This window comes from Equus caballus, chromosome 1 (genome assembly GCF_041296265.1).
Source record: "Equus caballus isolate H_3958 breed thoroughbred chromosome 1, TB-T2T, whole genome shotgun sequence".
NCBI lineage: Eukaryota > Metazoa > Chordata > Mammalia > Perissodactyla > Equidae > Equus > Equus caballus.
The window spans coordinates 161452084-161469894 of NC_091684.1; the positions used below are offsets into that span (position 1 = coordinate 161452084).

The 17811-nt window shown below is 43.6% G+C and overlaps 1 long non-coding RNA gene across 1 annotated transcript; it reads left to right on the plus strand.

The window, feature by feature from the left end:
* The first annotated feature begins 9293 nt into the window (after positions 1-9293).
* On the plus strand, positions 9294-10420 carry LOC106782151 (uncharacterized). Its single transcript, XR_001378998.3, has 2 exons — positions 9294-9452; positions 10215-10420. It is a non-coding gene; the product is annotated as an uncharacterized lncRNA (long non-coding RNA).
* Positions 10421-17811: the final 7391 nt, after the last annotated feature.

Here is a 17811-nt window from a genome sequence, read left to right on the forward strand (position 1 = left end):
GCCCAGATGGGGCCCCATGAGAAGGCAAGTCTGGCATGTAATTGCTTGGAATGTGACCTCCTCAGAGGCCTGTAGTTGAATTGTGCTAGGGCCAGTCCCCAGGTGTATGAATGCAATGTGCAATGACATAAATAGACAATGAATAATATGATTGGAGTTTTAATTATTATTAATTCATTATCTTGCCTTGGCTTGGTGTCCTGGCTTCCTGGGTCCAGATTCTCCACTCCATGGTGGCTGCTGTCTCCCTGGCCCACTCCAGGAGGGGAAAGTCTAACATCATGGTGCAAACATCCAGAAAGTGTGTGCCCTGTCCCAAGCCTTGCTTCTCCCCAGTGAGGGGCTTTGAGTCAGCTTTAGGACAGGCCTGGATGGGGCTGGGTGTGGTCAAGGGCCACCTCCCATCTTGGGTCAGCCCGAGAGAGCTTCCTGGCTGCCTCTCTACCCTTCTGGAGCTGCCCCGAGGCCAGGCTGAGCCTCCTGGACTCCCCATAGAGTCCTAAGCCCAGTCCCCTATTCCTTCCTGTGCTGGATCTTGAAGCTATGTCCAGAATGATCAGATTGGAGCAGTGGCAGAGAAGGAAGGCCCTATAGGACCAGGGCAGCAACCCCACCCTCAGCCATTGCAGTCAGAGACTCGGAGCTACACAAGGTGACCATACAAATGATTGTCTAAAACTATAGTAATGTTGAGCACTGAAAGGGGGCACTTTTAATAATTATGCTTAGATAGCAGTTATGTATTATACGCGGGACTGTCCAAGGTAAACCTAGACACACACCTTCCTAGTTCTGGATGTGGTACCCATTGGACCTCACTCCCGCTGGCCCTCTGTCATGCTGAGGGGTTGCAGTCTAGGTTAACTTCCACCTTTCTCAGCAGCCAAGGGATGGGCCTTCCTTCTGGTTCTGCTTCTTGGGACCGAATCACCAGGCACACAGTCCTGCCTTCTGGCCTCTGAGGATGGCCCCAAAGCTGATAAACCAGTCCTCCTCACCCCTGCCCCCACCCCAGGCAGCACATGTGCCTCTCTTCGCTTTGTCCCTTGTGCCTTGCTGAGGGGGGTACAAAGAGGATTCTGCGAGGACTGGGGAGCCATCCTTGGGGATCTCAACTCCAGGGAGAGGGACTTACTGGGGGCTATTCTGGAGAGAACTGGCCTAGGTTTGAGTTTGGTGTTTCCTTACCTTAAATGGAAGGTGTTGGGCCTGAAGAAGGAATTCCCAGCTCTAACATCCCATGATTCTATGATGGTTTCATCACTGAGTGGTGAGCACAAAAGTGTTCAATCTTGGTCCTGCATCATCAGGGCGTGTCATATTTAAGATTGTACCAAAATCTACACCCTTCAAAGCAGGCCTGATTTGAAAAAAGCAAGCAGGGCTCAGTGATTAGAAATGACCAGAATTCAAAACTTATCCACACTGAGTTATACTCTTGCTGGCTGCTTGGCTCTCTCTGCTTGCATTTCCTTTACAAGAAGAGTCCACAGGGGCTGGCCCCATGGCAAAGCCATTGCGTTTGTGCCCTCTGCTTCCATGGCCCAAGGTTCATGGGTTAGGATCCTGGGCTTGGACCTGTACACTACTCCTTGGGCCATGCTGTAGGGCCATCCCACATGCAAAGTGGAGGAGGACTGGCACGGATGTTATCTTGGGGACAGTCTGCCTCAGGCAAAAAGGGGAAGATTGGGAACAGATGTTAGCTTGAGGCCAATCTTCCTCACCAAAAAACAAACCAAAACAAAACCAGCCAAAAAAAAAATAAAAAATAAGGGTCCACAGCGGGGTCCTCATGCGCCTCCCTCTGATGCACTTCTTCTAGCCATTTCTTGCAGGCTCCCTACAGCCCATCCTGGCCCTTCTTTGCCAATGGGAAAATGTGCACTCCGGCCATGCCACAATGGTGGTCTCTTCCCCTCTAGCAATTTCCATCAGAATGGAGAGAGGAAAAGTGAGGATTCCAAAAGCATATTCGTCTGGGTCATACGGATGTTGGTTTCCTCCATAATTCTCTGAGTTTTTGCGTCCTCCCCAGCTCTTGCTCTTGCCACATGCTCTTAGGCATGAAATCTGTCTAGTGGCTTGTGGTTTGATATCTACCAAAATCTTGCACCCTTTGATTGAAACCAATGAAATCGTCTCTCTGTCGTCCTCTCTGCTGTGCCTTTATTACGGCACTCCTCACCCTCTCTTGTGCTATATTGTCTGGATTTTAAGCAAAGTGAGGGCAGGGACCTTGTCTTTTTCATCTTTGAATGCTCCACGACCTTGCTAATCGATGTGTGATTTGCATTGCAGAAAGATCTCCCGGTGATTCATTAAGGTTTGAGCAGCGCTGTTCCAGGCACTCAGCATAGCACTCTTTAAATGTTGGCTTGAACCAGGAAGAGGGTATACTGTATGGATGGCTAGAGGCAATGCACTTTTGAAATGACATGTTTTGTGGGTCTGTTTTACTGTCCCTGTTAAACCATAAGCTCTGCAGGGTAGGAGCTATGTGGATTTCACACATTCCTCCCCGGCTCATATTCAGTTGCCAGTGCCCAGGGAGGTTAGGGCCTGGCAGGCTGCCTTGGGAACCTGTCTGGTTCTAGTCACCTTGTCTTCTGCCTCTGATGAGTAGATGCCAGCGTAGGAGGGGAGAGACACGGGTGACATGGAGGGCCAGCAGCCTCCAGTGGTAGGGACCTCAGCACAGGAAGAGTTTTTATGAGAATAATTTATAGTGACGGCAGCTCCTTCTCCTCCCCTTCCTAGCCCTTGTCCATCAGCTACCTTCTCCTCTTTCATTCTTCAGCCCTGCTGGCTGCGTGGTCAAGTCCTCAGGGACACCTGAGCCCTTCATTAGACATTACTCAACAGTGGCTTTCTAGTAAACAGAAAGGGCGGTGATAAGGCATCTGGCACCTGGTTTGGCTACTGCTTACGACAAGCTGCAGTGTTTGGACAATGCCCTTTCAGAGGTCTCAGGCCTTAGGCTCAGCCCAGAGAAGAGTGAGCACCTTCCAGATCTGGCCCTTTAAGGATAGCCGTTTCCCTGAGGCCACAGAAACAAAACTAGGGAGTTGCTCTGGAAAGGAGGTACAAAATAGAATAAGATAGTCAGGAAGGTCCCCCTGAGAAGGTGACATTTGAGTAAAGACACAAAGGTAGTGAGGAAATGAGTCATAAGCCCCGAGAATAGGTGAGGGAAAATTATTCCAGGGATAGGGAACAGCAAGTACAAAGGTCCTGAGGTAAGAGCATGTCCAGGTATTAGAGGCCCAGCAAGTGATTTATCTTGTTGAATATTCCACGTGCACTTGGAAAGAATATACTTTCTATAGCTATTGATACAGAGATCAATAAATGTCAATTAGGTTAGGTTGGTTGATAGCATTGTTCGAATCTTCTATATACTTATTGAGTTTTTGTCTACTGTTTCTACCAATTACTGAGAAACGAGTGTTAAAACCTCCAACTATAATTACGGATTTGTTTATTTCTCCTTTTAGTTCTGTCTAGTTCTGCCTAACTTTTGTTTCATGTATTTTGAAGCTCTGTCATTAGATACATACATGTTTAGGATAGTTATTTCTTTTGACGAATTGATCCTTTCATCTTTATAAAATGTTCCTCTTCACCGTTGGCAACACTCCTTGTCCTGAAATCTACTTTTTTTGATATTAATACAGTCACATCAGCTTTCTTATGGTTAGCGTTTGATACATCTTTTTCCATCCTTTTACTTTCATATCCTTTACTTTGTCTTAATATTTAAAGTACATCTCTTGTAAACAAACATAGTTAGGTCTTACTTTTCAAACTAGTTTGACAAGTTCGGCCTTTTCTTTGGCATGTTTAGTCCATTTCATGTAATTCTTGTGTGGTTGCGTTCAAGTCTGCCATTTTGCTATTAGTTTATATGGGTTCTATATGTTCGTTGTTTCTTTGTTCCTCCTTTTATGCTTTCTTCTGGGTTGATTGATTATTTTTTAATATCCCATTTTGTCGCTTCTTTCACCTTTTAGCCACACCTCTGTTTTATTTTTTTTATTTTTATTTTTTTTGCCTGATCCGTGCATCTTGTATTTTTTTTTTTTTATTAATGTTATGATAGTTACAACCTTGTGAGATTTCAGTTGTACATTTTTGTTAGTCATGTTGTGGGTACACCACTTCCCCCTTTGTGCTCTCCCCCCACCCCCCCTTTTCCCTGGTAACCACCGATCAGATCTCCTTATCAATATACTAACTTCCACCTATGAGTGGAGTCATATAGAGTTCGTCTTTCTCTGACTGGCTTATTTCGCTTAACATAATACCCTCGAGGTCCATCCACGTTGCTGTGAATGGGCCAATTTTGTCTTTTTTTATGGCTGAGTAGTATTCCATTGTGTATATATACCACATCTTCTTTATCCAATCATCAGTTTCTGAAGCCACACCTCTGTTTTATTTTTAGTGATTGCCCTAGGGATTAAGACATGCATCTTTAACCTGTTACAGTCTGTTTTGAATCTACATTATACTACTTCACAAATAATGTCAGGAACTTATAACGTTGTACTTCTATTTACCCCTTCCCACCTTTGGCTATTTTAATTCTGTATATGTAAAAAAATCCCATAATAGGTGGTGATTATTTATGTTTAAAACAGTCAATTGTCTTTTTAAATAAATTAATAAAGTAATCTTTTATATTTACCCACATATTTGCCATTTTCAATGCTCTTCATTTCTTCTGGTAGATGTAACTTTCCAAATGATATCATTTCTCTTCAGCTTTAAGAACTTCCTTTAGTATTTCTTGAAGTACAGGTCTGCTGGCAATTTCTCTCAGCTACTGTTCACCTGAAAACGTCTTTATTTCTCTTTCATTTTTAGAAACTATTTTTCTTGGCTATAGAATTCTAGATTTTCTGGGTTTTTTTTTTTTTTATATGTCATCTGTTATCTCCTGGCTTGCATTATTTCTAAAGGGAAGTTAGTCATTCTTATCACTCTAATATTCCTTTTTTACTTTAGCGGTTTTAAGATTTTCTTTTTATCTTTGGTTTTTAATAATTTGACTATTATATGCCTAGGTGTGTTTTTCTTTGTATTTATCCTACTTGGGGCTTGATGAACTTTTGGAATCTGTAGGTTGATGCTTTTCATCAAATTTGTGATTTTTTGGCTATTATTTCTCCAGAAAAACTATTGGCGCTATTTATCTTCCTCTCTTTTCTGGGATACCAATTACAGTCATGAACTGCATAACAACATTTTGGTCCAGATGGACCACATATACGACAATGCTCCCATAAGATTAGTACAATATAGCCTAGGTGTGTAGTAGGCTATACCATCTAGGTTTGTATAAGTACACTCTATGATGTTCCCCTAACAACAAAATTGCCTAACGATATATTTCTCAGAATATATCCCCATAGTTAAGTGACAAATGACTATACACCTATTAAACTACTGGATTATTGTTATTATTATTATTATTCCTGGATATTATTATTCCACAGGTCATTGGTACTCTCTTCACTAATTTTTTCTCCGTTTGTTTCAGTTTGGATAATTTTGTCTTCAAGTTCATTGACACTTTCTTCTCTGGTGTCCAATACGCTATTAAGCCAAATCAATGAATTTTTGATATCACATATGTTTTTCAGTTCTAGAATTTCCATTTGGTTCTTTTTTAGAGTTTATATTTCCCTCTGAAATAATTCTTCTAGTTCCCCATTATAGCCATCTTTTCCTGTGAACACTTTAACATATTTATAATAATTGTTTTAAAGCTCTTATCTGTTAACCACAATAACTGGGTCATCTGTGGATCCACTTCCCTTGATTATAGGTCACATGTTTCTGTTTCTTTAATCATCTCATGCTTTTTAAAAAATAGCATTCCAGAAATCTTGTATAAAAGAACAGCAGAGTCTAAAAATATATACATTTTTGTTTATTTCACAGAAAGTGCAATCTTTTTCTTCTGTCTGGTGTTTGGGTTAAGAAGCTGATCGTTCACATTCCTCCTAGAGTAGAACTGAGTTGGGGCTGGACTTAAGCTTTATTTAGTTTGAATTCAACTGTGATTACCCCAGCCCCCAACTTAGGCCTCATTTTTATGTTGTCAGTATTTGAACTGGGAGGGGGTGGGCTATAGTTTCAGATATTTTTGACTCATCTTTGGACTCAACTCTGGCAGGTCCCTGGAATTTAAGCACTGTGCAAATGTGCAGGGCTATGCTATTCTGTCTGCTTTCCAGTATCCACTGCCACTTTTGCGGCAAAATACAAGAGTCAGGTGTGAGGGGTGGTGGTGTGGAGAACTACCCGTCCAAGTCATCTGTTTTCACATTGGGGCTCTTCCAGATTCCAATCTGTCTTGCCAGCTCACACCACAGCTCAGCTGATTTCCTCTCATCCTTACAAAGTCTCTATGACTTGCTCCTCCATCTGCTTGTAGCCAGACTGGGCATACCTCCAGGTATGGAAGCTACTGTGACTTTCTGAACATCTATATAGGGCTTGTTTATTCCTGAAATTCAATTCACCAAGGCTTCCATGTATTCACTGCTCTTTACTAACCCAGTAGAAAAGAACGATTTTATATAGGTTTTTTTTTTGTCAGTATCATGATGGAAAAGGCTTTTCATGTCTTTCTACATTCTAACCAGAAGTGGAACTCTCCTGGATGTTAGAGGAACAGCAAGGAGGTCAATGTGGTTGGAGAAGAATGAATGAGGAGAGGAGGCAGAGATGAAGTCTGACAGGTAACCAGGAGTCAGTTCATGCTCAACCTTGTAGACCACTGAAAAGACTTTGGCTTTTACTTTGAGCAAGATGGGAAGCAACTGGGTGGTTCTGAGCAGAGGAATGACGTAATTTGGTATGGCTTTTAACAGGATAACTCTGGCTGCTGGGATGGGAATAGACCGTAAGGGGCAAGAGAAGCAATAGGGAGGCCAGTTATTACGACAATCCAGGCAAGGCATAACGGTGGCTTGGAGTACTAGTGAGGTGGTGAGACAAGTCAAAATCTGGATACATTTTGAAGGTAGAGCCAACAGGGTTTGCCAACAGCTCAGATGTGAAGTAGGGGAAAAAGAGGAGTTGAGGATGTCTCCAAAGTTTTGGCCTGAGGGACCAGAAGGATGGAGTTCCAGTTGGATGGGGCAGATCGAGGAGGAGCAGACTTTGGGAAGTACCCCTTAGCCATCCAAGTAGAGACGTTGAGTAGGCCCTTGGTCTGCAGTTCAGGGAAGAGATATAGGTTGGGCCTATACTTTTTTTTTTGTACAAGTGAGTGAGTGAATGTGATAAATCCCGTCAGTCTGGTTTAACGTAATAATAGCTAAGTTTTACTGAGTACTTCCTCTGCCAGGCATTGTCCTATGTTCTTATATATGTTAAATCATTCAGTCCACACCAACCCTAAGAGTTAGGTTCTACTATTATCACCCACAAAAGGGAGGTGTATTCGTTTGCCAGGGTTGCCATAACAAAATGTCACATACTGGGTAGCTTAAACAACAGAAATTTATTTTCTCGGAGTTTTGGAGGCTGGAAATCCAAGATCAAGGTGTCAGTCAGGCAGTTTGGGGTCAGGCAGTTTGGTTTCTCCTGCGCTCTCTCTGCTCGACTTGCACACAGCCTTTCTTCTGTATACATGCACCTCCAGCGTCTTCTGTGTGTCCTAATCTCTTTTTATAAGGACAGACTGGATTGGGAATAAGTCAGATTGGATTGGGGTCCACTCATATGACCTCCTTTTAACTTAACTACGTCTTTCCTAACATAGTCACATTCTGACGTACTGGGACTTAGGACTTCAACATGTGGATTTTTGGAGTGGAAACAATTCAGGCCATAATGGGAGGTATAGAGAGATTAGGCAATGTTCACAGGGTCACACTGCTGGTATATGGTGGAAGTAGGACTTGAACTCAGCAGGTCTGAGTCACAGCCTACTTTCTGAACATAGTCTATATAACCTCCTGAGTCATGCTATTCATACCTTGGTATAGTTTATTCTCCACCTGTGATAGCACACTATACATGTGCACAATTCCTTATCTGACCCCTTGGTGCCAGATAATATGGGGCACATATCATGTGTCTTGCTACCACTTCCAGCAGGGTCTGGGCCAGCACTCCATAAGTAAATACTTTACCAATTCAGCAGAAAAATGTAGTCATAATCACCCTAGGTGGGATAGAAATCATGAATAGCTTCATATCATTTTAATAGGCTTTGATGCCAAATGTGTTACACACATGGTTTTTCTTCTTTTTAGATTTTGGAGCTTTGGGATCTCAGAATTTCGGATAAGGGATTGTGGACATGTACCTGTAATTCTCGTTGTGGCTGTAACTGTCCACCTTATTGAGTTTTATACTCCACTTTCTGATTCTACACAATCACTCATGAAACACACTGCACTAAAGCAGTTTATCCTGTGATGGCCAACTGAATATGTGCCGTGTGAAGCCCCCTGTGGGAGAGGGGAATGGAGGCAAGTAAAAGGGGGAGGTTTGGGTCCATGGCTTTGGTCACAGGAGGAAAAACCCCTTGGTCCTTGGGTGGAGGTTGTAGCTGAATGTTACCCCAGAGAAGCTGGAGCACCTCCTATAGAGGAGGCCACAGCTCCTTTCTCCAAGGTTTTCTTTTAGCAACAGCTGCATCTTTTTTTTTTTTTTTGAGGAAGACTAGCCCTGAGCTAACATCTGTGCCCATCTTCCTCTACTTTATAGGTGGGACGCCTACCACAGCATGGCTTGCAAAGCGGTGCCATGTCCACACCTGGGATCTGAACCGGCGAATCCTGGGCTGCCAAAGCAGAAAGTGCGCACTTAACCGCCGTGCCACTGGGTTGGCCCCACAGCTGCATCTTAACAGGGCCTTCTGGTTACTCCAGAAGAGGGATTCCAATTGTGGATCAGGGCAGGCGGTGGGAACCCAGAGGTTTGGGGATCCTTCTCACACTATTCCATATTGGTGGCTGCATCTTGGCCTAAGTGTGGACAATCCTGTGAAGAGAGAAGGCAACTGTAGCAATGCCATGTGAGTGGCTCTGGTCATGCAGAATCTAGAGACCTCGCCCATGGTTGGGCTCTGCCCTCAGGAAACCAAGTAACTCAAAGGCTTAAGGGCACAGAGCTCCTTGACAGTGCAATTTGGGGCCAGAGGTCAGGGCAGTCCAGACTTCCCTCTAACCGGGCAAGGCTCAGGCCCAGCTGTGGATGCTGCCATACTTGCTGTCCCCTCCTACTTCCTCCAGGCACTGCCTGGCTTCTGGGGCAGAGTTCTGAGTGACAGCTCATTAGCTGCAGAGAGCCCGTGGAAATCTAAACTTTAGGACAATCTGTCTGGCCTTGTTTGGGAGCCAGGCTGGTCAGCAATGGCCAGAGAACAAAGGGCTCTACAGCTCTGGGAAGAAAACAGCATGAAGCTTTAATGGTGCACTGTAAAGGTGGGTGTAATGACCTGGGGCCAAATTCCCCTACACTCCCAGGTCTGCTCCTCTGCCAGCCTTCCTAGAGATTTCCTTCGATGGCTCCATGCTGCTGGCATGCGCTCACATGTCTGCCCCACTGTAGCTGCTGTGCAGATTCTCTTCGGGGGGTGGGCACTCTCTAAGGGTCATGTGCCCGGCAGGCCCACCCTTCCCGGACTGAAGAGCTCTCTGCTGCCTGAGGATTCTTTGGGGCTCAGGCTCACCTTAACTCACTGCTTACGTGAGCCATGGATCTGGAGGGAGAAGAAGGGAGGGCAGCTGGGCCTGGATCTGGAAGGGGAAAAAGGCCGAAGTTGAGAGGGCGGAGAGATCAAGGGAGGACACTAGGTCTCTGTGGCACTGGATTTCTCGCCCTCACCTCAGGGAGGCCCCAGACACTGGCTGCTCCTGGGCTGCAGCAGTGTCCTGCCCTGCCGTCATGCCACCTGCTTCCCACAGGCCGGCTTATCACATTCGCTTGATTGAAATCACCACTGGCTACCCTAATTAATTCATTGTGCATGTTTGCTTCTAAGTATATGCAAATATATGCAAATAAGCACACCATCTGTGGCTATCCCAAGAGTCCTGGTGTTATTTTTGCTCAGATTCCCAGGTTGGGAATGTGGGATTCATGTGGGCATTCCAGAGGGCTGGGGGCATTTAAAAGATGGGACCATTTCCTTTTTAAAGAAAACAGCCCACTTTCCCTCTACTCCCTTTTCTTTTTTCTTTTAGAAATTCAGCCCTAGACTCTGCAAGAGAATGGAGAAATGTGAACCCAAACCCAAAAATGAAAGCCCGGAAGAAAGCCCCAAGCCCTCATGGGAATGGGTACAACCTGTGAGGCGCTGTCTCTCCTGTGAAGAAACAGGGTCACAAGATTGTCATATTATTTTTTACACTAATAATTTTAGAATTAAAATCAACTTTATGTTCTGCTATTTGCGTTTCTAAGTTGTGTACTGGAAATGTAGATTGTAAGTGAAAATGGATTCAACCACAAGTTTGCCACAGCCCTGGCTGGGGAATTATCAGAGAAATAGTTAACATGTAAATCCTACCCTGTTCTTAATTAGCAATAGCTCTGAAAGTCACAGACACCGAGTCTCAGGGACACTGGTGCTTCTGGGGGGTCACAGAGGAGATTCGGGCAGCTGACCGATCGTACCCCTGCCACTCCTTCCCTTTCCTGGGAAAGGGAAGGGAAACTAACATTTCCTGAGCATCTATGTGGCTGGCACCATTTTAAGAACTCGCACATTTGTTGTCTCATTTAATCCCCATTTTTTATAAACAGATGAAGAAACCGGGACTCAAAGAAGTTCAGTAACCTGTGAGAGGTACAGCAGGATTTCTCTCTGTGTCCGAGGATTCCAAACCTGGCCCTTCTTTCACTACCAGCTACTTCCCTAAATCAGCCTGTAGCAGAGGAAGCTTCTGCTTTACAGGCAAGCTCAACCCAGGAGTCTGGTGGCTATTCTCCCTAACTTCAGGCAAGGCTAGGAGCCACAATCCATTGTTTCCAGAGGCCCCATTTTGCATAACCACATATCCAGGATGGCACACGGGCTCTAGGGGACCCTGGCTTCCATTTTACTTCCATAGTCTGCTAAGCTGCACACCAAGTTCTCTTTCTGTCTGAGAAATCACCCTAGACTTTGAAAGCACCAAAGATAGGCCAAGTCAGGCAGGGTGTGGCCGCTGTGTGTGCTGGGTAAAGGCTGCATCTTGAGACAATCTGGATCAGGCTCCTGGGGTGCAGGATGGGGGCTGATAGAGGATCTTGCTTGTTTCATGAATAAGTAAAGGATTTGGGCGACACCAGACGCTCTTTGTTCAACGCAGACGCCTCCTTGTCCTCCAGAGGGAATTTAACACTGAGTGATTAAAAATGAACATCAGGCTCAAGCTTTCAGCGTCTGTTTCCTGGGATGGTGGTCCATCTGAGCGGAGGGGCAAGATGCATCGTTCCACGCCCTCCAGCTCCACCTCAGGTTAGCGAAGAGGCTCTGTTTCCCACTGTGTCCCTCTGTAGGGCAGATTTGGGAGGAGGAGGCGTAGGATGGAAATTAGGTCTTTTAGGCCCTCCTCCATAACCTGCATTAGTAAATTTATTAATTTTAAAGTCTGAATCTTCTTTTCTTCTTGTTAATGCAAAGCTCTCCCTAGAGGTATAGTCCTCAACCCCAGATGTTCATTTGAATAACCTGGGGAGCTTTACAAAATTCTAAGTCTCGGATCCACAGAGATTCTACTTGGTCTTGGGGAGACCACGGGCATCAGCAGTTTTTTAAGCTCCCCAGGTAGTTCTAATGTGCAGCCAATGCTGAGAACTGCTTCATCCATACCACTCGGAGGAATTCTTAAAACACAGACCGCTGGGCCCCACCCTGGGAGTTTCTGAGTCAGTAGGTCTGGCAGGGAGAAGAAGAATTTGCACTTCTAACAGTTCCAGGTGATGCTGACACTGCTGGACCAGGGACTACACTTTGAAAACTGCTGTTCTAGAGAGACTCTTAATGGTGAAGGCAACTGTTAATAATAACTCCTACTATTTATAGAGAACTTACGATATGTTGAGCACCTTGGTGTCTAGCATTTTACATTCCTATAGTAATCATATTCTGTATAATATGATTTCTTAGGTAAATTATATGCTGTTTTTAACATGTTACAGTTATTTTGTATGTGTTAGGTTTGACTCCCCAGCTAGAATATGTACCTTCTGAAAACAGGGCCAATTGTTTTTTCATTCTTTTTCTGGACTTTCTCTCCCTCTCCTGTAGTTGTCATACAGTGCTGAACACATAGCAATAGCTATGATTTGTTGAGCATCTCCTATATACCAAGGCACTCTACTAGGTGATTTGTATAGTTTCTTACAGTTTCTGTTCCCCAACAACCACAAGAAGAGGGTACTATAATCATCTCCATCTGAAAGGAGATGTAACTAAGTTCAGAGAGCTTAATTTACTATTCCCAAATCATCAGTAGGTGCCAATGCTGGAGTTCAAATTCCCATTTGTCTGACCCCAAAACCTTGTTCTTACCCTGTTACACTGGCTTCTTAACTGAGTCACAGCATTATCTCTGACCACCTTATTAAATCCCCAAGGAGTCCTGGCTCCTTTCTCAATGGCCTCTGGGCCTGACTGGAGTGGAGAAGGGGTAGCGGGTCTTGATGACTTTGGGGATGCTGGCTAGAATGGGGGGAGTGGACTAACCAAGGCCTCTTGGGCCCCACAGCTTTTATATCCTCAAACCACTATACCTGGCGCATAGTTGAAGCACAGTATTTATTTAATAGACTAGCACTATCTGTACCTTATATTATAGCACTTGATTGTATACTGTTTTGCGTTAATGTCCTCTTTTTCTTCTTCTGTGTAAAGTGTACCTCCTCAAAAGACTAAGAAAACAAAAGATTACCAAACCTAATCCAGCAATACATAGAAAGGATTATACGTGAAGCGGAATTTGTCCCAAGATTGCAAGGTTGGTTTAACATATATAATCAATCAATATAATACACAGTATCAAAAATAAAGGACAAAATCACATGATGATCTCAATAGACACAGAAAAGGCATTTGACAAAATCTAACACCCTTCCATGATAAAAACACTCAATAAACTAGAAATAGAATGAAACTTCCTCAGCCTGATAAAGGGCATCCTCAAAAACCCCATAGCTAACATCATACTTAACAGTGAAAGACTGAAAGCTTTTGCCCCAAGATGAGGAATAAGACAAGGATGTTCACTATTGTCACTTTTATGCAACATTGTACTGGAGGTTCTATCCAGGGCAGTTAGGCAAGAACAAGAAATAAAAGGCATACAGATTGGAAGTAAGAAATAAGACTTTCCTCTATTCACAGATGACCTGATCTTGGATATAGAAAAGCCTAAGGAATTCTCAAAAAAGAAAAAAAAAAAACTATTGGACTAATAAATGAATTCATCAAGATTATAGAATATGAGATCAATTTACAAAAGTTAATTGTATTTCAATACACTAGCAATGAACAATCAGAAAATAAAATTAAGAAAGTAATTATATTACAGTAGCACCAAAAGAATAAAATACTTAGGAATAAATTTCTAAAAGATGTGCAACATGTGTACACTGAAAACTATAAGACATTGTTGAAAGAAATTGAAATTAAAAAAGATCTAAATAAATGGAAAGATATCCTATGTTTATGAATTAGAAGACCTAACATTCTTAAGATGGCAATACTCCCTAGTTGATTTATAGATTCACTGCAGTCCCAATCAAAATCCCAGATGGCTTTTTTGCAGAAATTGACAAGCGGATCCTAAAATTCACATGGATATGCAAGGGACTAAGAATATCCAAACGATCTTCAAAAACAAGAACAAAGCTGGAGGACTCAAACCCCCCAATTTCTAAAGTTACTATACAGCTACAGTAATCAAGATAGTGTGGTACTGGCATAAAGGAGAGACTTAGAGATGGAAGGAATAAAATTGACAGTCCAGAAATAAACTCTCACAAATATGGTCAACTGATTTTCAACAAGGGTGCCAAGACCATTCGATGGGGGAAAGAATAGTCTTTTCAACCAATGGTGCTGGGACAAATGGATAGCCACATGGGATATAATTGAGCTCGCTCTTTAAATCATTCAGAAAAAAATTAGCTAAACATGGAGCATAGGCCTAAATGTAAGAGCTAAAACTATAAATCTCGTAGAAGAAAACATATGAGTAGATCTTTGTGACCTTGAGTTAAGTAGTGGTTTCTTAGATATGACACCAAAAGCATAAGGGACATAAGGAAGAATAGACAAATTGAACTACAACAAAATTAAAAACTTTTGTGCTGCAAATGACATCATCAACACAAGAAGTAAAAAAGTCTAAAAGAATAGGAGAAAATATTTGCAAATCATGTATCTGATAAGGGACTAGTATCCAAAATATATAAAGAATTCTTACAACTCAACAATAAAAAGACATCTAACCCGATTTAAAAATGGGCAAAGGGGGGCCGGCCTGGTGGCGTAGTGGTTAAGTTCATGCACTCCACTTTGGTGACCTGGGGTTCACGACTTTGGATCCTGGGCATGGGCCTACATACCACTCATCAAGCCATGCTGTGGAGGTGTCCCACACACAAAATAGATGAAAATTGTCACAGGTGTTAGTTTAGGGACAATCTTCCTCAAGCAAAAAGAGGAAGATTGGCAACAGATGTTAGCTCAGGGCCAATCTTCCTCACCAAAAAAAAAAAAAAAAAAAGGGAAGAAAGAAAAAGGGCAAAGGATTTGAATAGACCATTCTCCAAGGAAGATATACAAATGGCCAATAAACGCATGAAAAAATACTTAACAGTATTAGTCATTAGGTAAGTGCAAATCAAACCCACAATGATTCTTCAAAAGATTGAACATAAAATTACCATTTGACCCAGCAATTCTATTCCTAGATATATACTCAAAAGAATGGAAACAGGTGTTCAAACAAAACCTTGTCCACGAATGTTCATAGCACTATGCACAATAGCCAGAAGGCAGAAACAGTCTAAATGTCCATCAACTGATAATCAAAATGTGATAAATCCATACAATGGAATATTATCCAGCCATAAAAAGGAATGAAGTCTGATACATGCTACATCATGGATTAATCTTGAACGAATTAGGTTAAGCGAAAGAAGCCAACTATAAAAGACAACATAATACATGATTCCATTTATATGGAACGTCCAGAATAGGCAAATCTACAGAGATAGAAAGTAGATTCATAGTTACTTGGGCTGAGGAGGGGTTGAGGGAGATGAAGCATTACTGCTAATGGGTATGGGATTTCTTTTTGGGGTGACGAAAATGTTCTAAAATTGTGATGATGGTTACACAACTCCATAAATATTGTAAAAACCATTAGATTGTACGCTTTAAATGGGTGAATGATATGGTGGGTGAATTATATCTCAATAAAGACTATAAGGGCCGGCAATGGGAAGGCAGGCAGAAGTGTATAACACTCCAAATATGGTGTGGGGCACTTAGTATGTGCTCAATAAATACTTAATGTAAAGGAAAGAGTTTCTTTTCAGAGAAGAAGTCATGAGGTTACCCCTCTTGGGGATGTGTGGAAATAGGAAGAGATCCCATTGCCAAAAATCCAAAAGAGATCAAATGAAACAAAGTCCCCAAAACATAAGATGAAATTATTTTTTTTTAAATTGCATCTCAAAGATAGTGACACAAACTTTGTTTTAAGTACCAAAGAAATGGAATACAGAAGCTCTCTGCCTACAGGGCATATTTGAGCAATAAACACTTAAATAAAAACTTCCTGCAGACAAGGAAACGGGTAAACTCCAGGAATGCTTTCTGAGGAACCACCCTCTGAACACAAAGCCATATCGAGATTCTTTTTTTCTCCTCCCCTCTGAGAGCTCACTTACTCCAAAGGCACCATGAAGGTCATAGTCTATGACCCTGTCTCCGAGCTGATGTAAGCTGGGGATGCAGTTTCTCCCTAAAGTCAGTAAGAATTTATGCCAGGGGCCCACACAGAGGTCAGTTTTGTATATTTTATGCCCTCATTGAGAAAATGATTCTACTTGGAAGCGTTTGGGAATTTTTGATGTTTCTCCAGTTGTGAAATCCAGGATTGAGGCTAATACTTAGTTTCTTCATCACGAGTTTACACAGCCTCAGATGATGCTTAGGAGTCCATGAAACCTGGAATAGGCTCCACAACCTGGTCTGGCCTGGGGGAAGAGTTCAGAGTCCTTGGGGTCCGCCTTCATTCCTTAGCGGTTTATTACATCTAGAACAGGCTTAATGCCCCTGGAGCCTTAGAAGAGAGCCGGAAATGGCCCTATCGTGACTCAGTTTCACATTGCAGTTTGACTTTTTTTAAACAAAGTAAACCAGTATCAGTAACTTAAGGCTGGTCTGGTCCTAAGAGAACAACTTGATTTTTATTCAAATCACTGATTCAGGTGCCCTAACCCCTGCCAAGGAGTAAGTCAGGTTACTGGTGCAAAGAGCATCTGAGAGCTGGGAGAGACCCATGTTGCGCTCACTGGTTTAGTGTAGCTCTCTCTCCAGGTGAAGAGACACCGATAACCCTGCTAGTAGAGCCGTTGAAAATGTCACTCAGACTCAAGTGAACCATTTCCAAATGGGGATGATAACGTTAACGGAAGCAGCCTCTCCACACAGGATGACTTCCACGAAAATGTCGAGCATTTTATGAGCCGATAAAGGGCTGACTGTTGTTGCTGTGGCCCAAGGGGAGGCCAGAGAGAGGTAGCAAATGCAGGAGGAAATCAGGGTAGGAGAGATTAAGGAGATAAGAAAGAATGCTGCATGGGGCAGCAGGAGAAGGAAGTTGGCAGAGAGGGAAAGGAAGTCCAGGATGGACAGAAGAGGAACCACAGGGGCAAGGATGTATCCTCAGTTCCAGAAGATTCCATGGCCATGTAGGGAGGAAAACACAGCCCCGTGCAGTGTCTGCCGATCTATTGGGCTCCAGAAAGCACACCAGAGACATCCTGGCTGTGTTGGCAGGCTCTTCAGCTCCTTCCTCTTGCTGGCCCACCTGACAGGCAGGCATGGCCCAGACATGTGGGCACTCTTCCTTCAAAGGCAAATGCAAGGGTAAGGGTGCCTGCCTGGGACTTGTCTGCTGCATCAAAGAAGACTTTTTCTCTGAGCCCATGGGATCTCTGATTGGTCCTTGACTGGGAAAGCCCCTTCAGCCTGACCTCCCCTTCCTCGTCTGGCAGTGCTCAGAAAAGGGATGAGGGGCCCCGGTTGGTCCTGTGCAAATCCCATCCAAGCGACAGACCACGGTCCCTTGTCCAGTCATGCATGTTAGCCTAAACCCACAGGGCTAGGGCGGGGCTAGAAGATAAGGCAGTGTGCTCAACGTAGGCAAGGATAGAAGCAGGAACTGAAAATGTGCCCCAGAGCTGATGCTGGGCCGCTGGACCGCTTCCTGCGGGTGATGCAATCACTTCTGCCGCAGGTGGTGGTGACAGTGGGAGTGTTTGCAACTGAGAGAGGCTGGAATTCACCTCGCTAGGCTGCCTCAGGCTTGGCCTTCCTGTTCTGGGGGCACAGGGGACAGTGTGTTATTGATGGGGGAAGGGGAGTGAATTCTGTCTGTGGGGAGGGACTGGGTGTGCTTTAAGGCAGTACATGTAGGGGATGTGAGCATAGGCTCTCATGTCAGAAAGATGTGGCCTCCAATCATGGTTCTGTTGCTGTTTTGACTGTCTTTGGAGAAGTGACCTTAGTGTCCTTGAGTGTAAAATGGCACTGATGGTGACAGCTCCCTCTTGGGG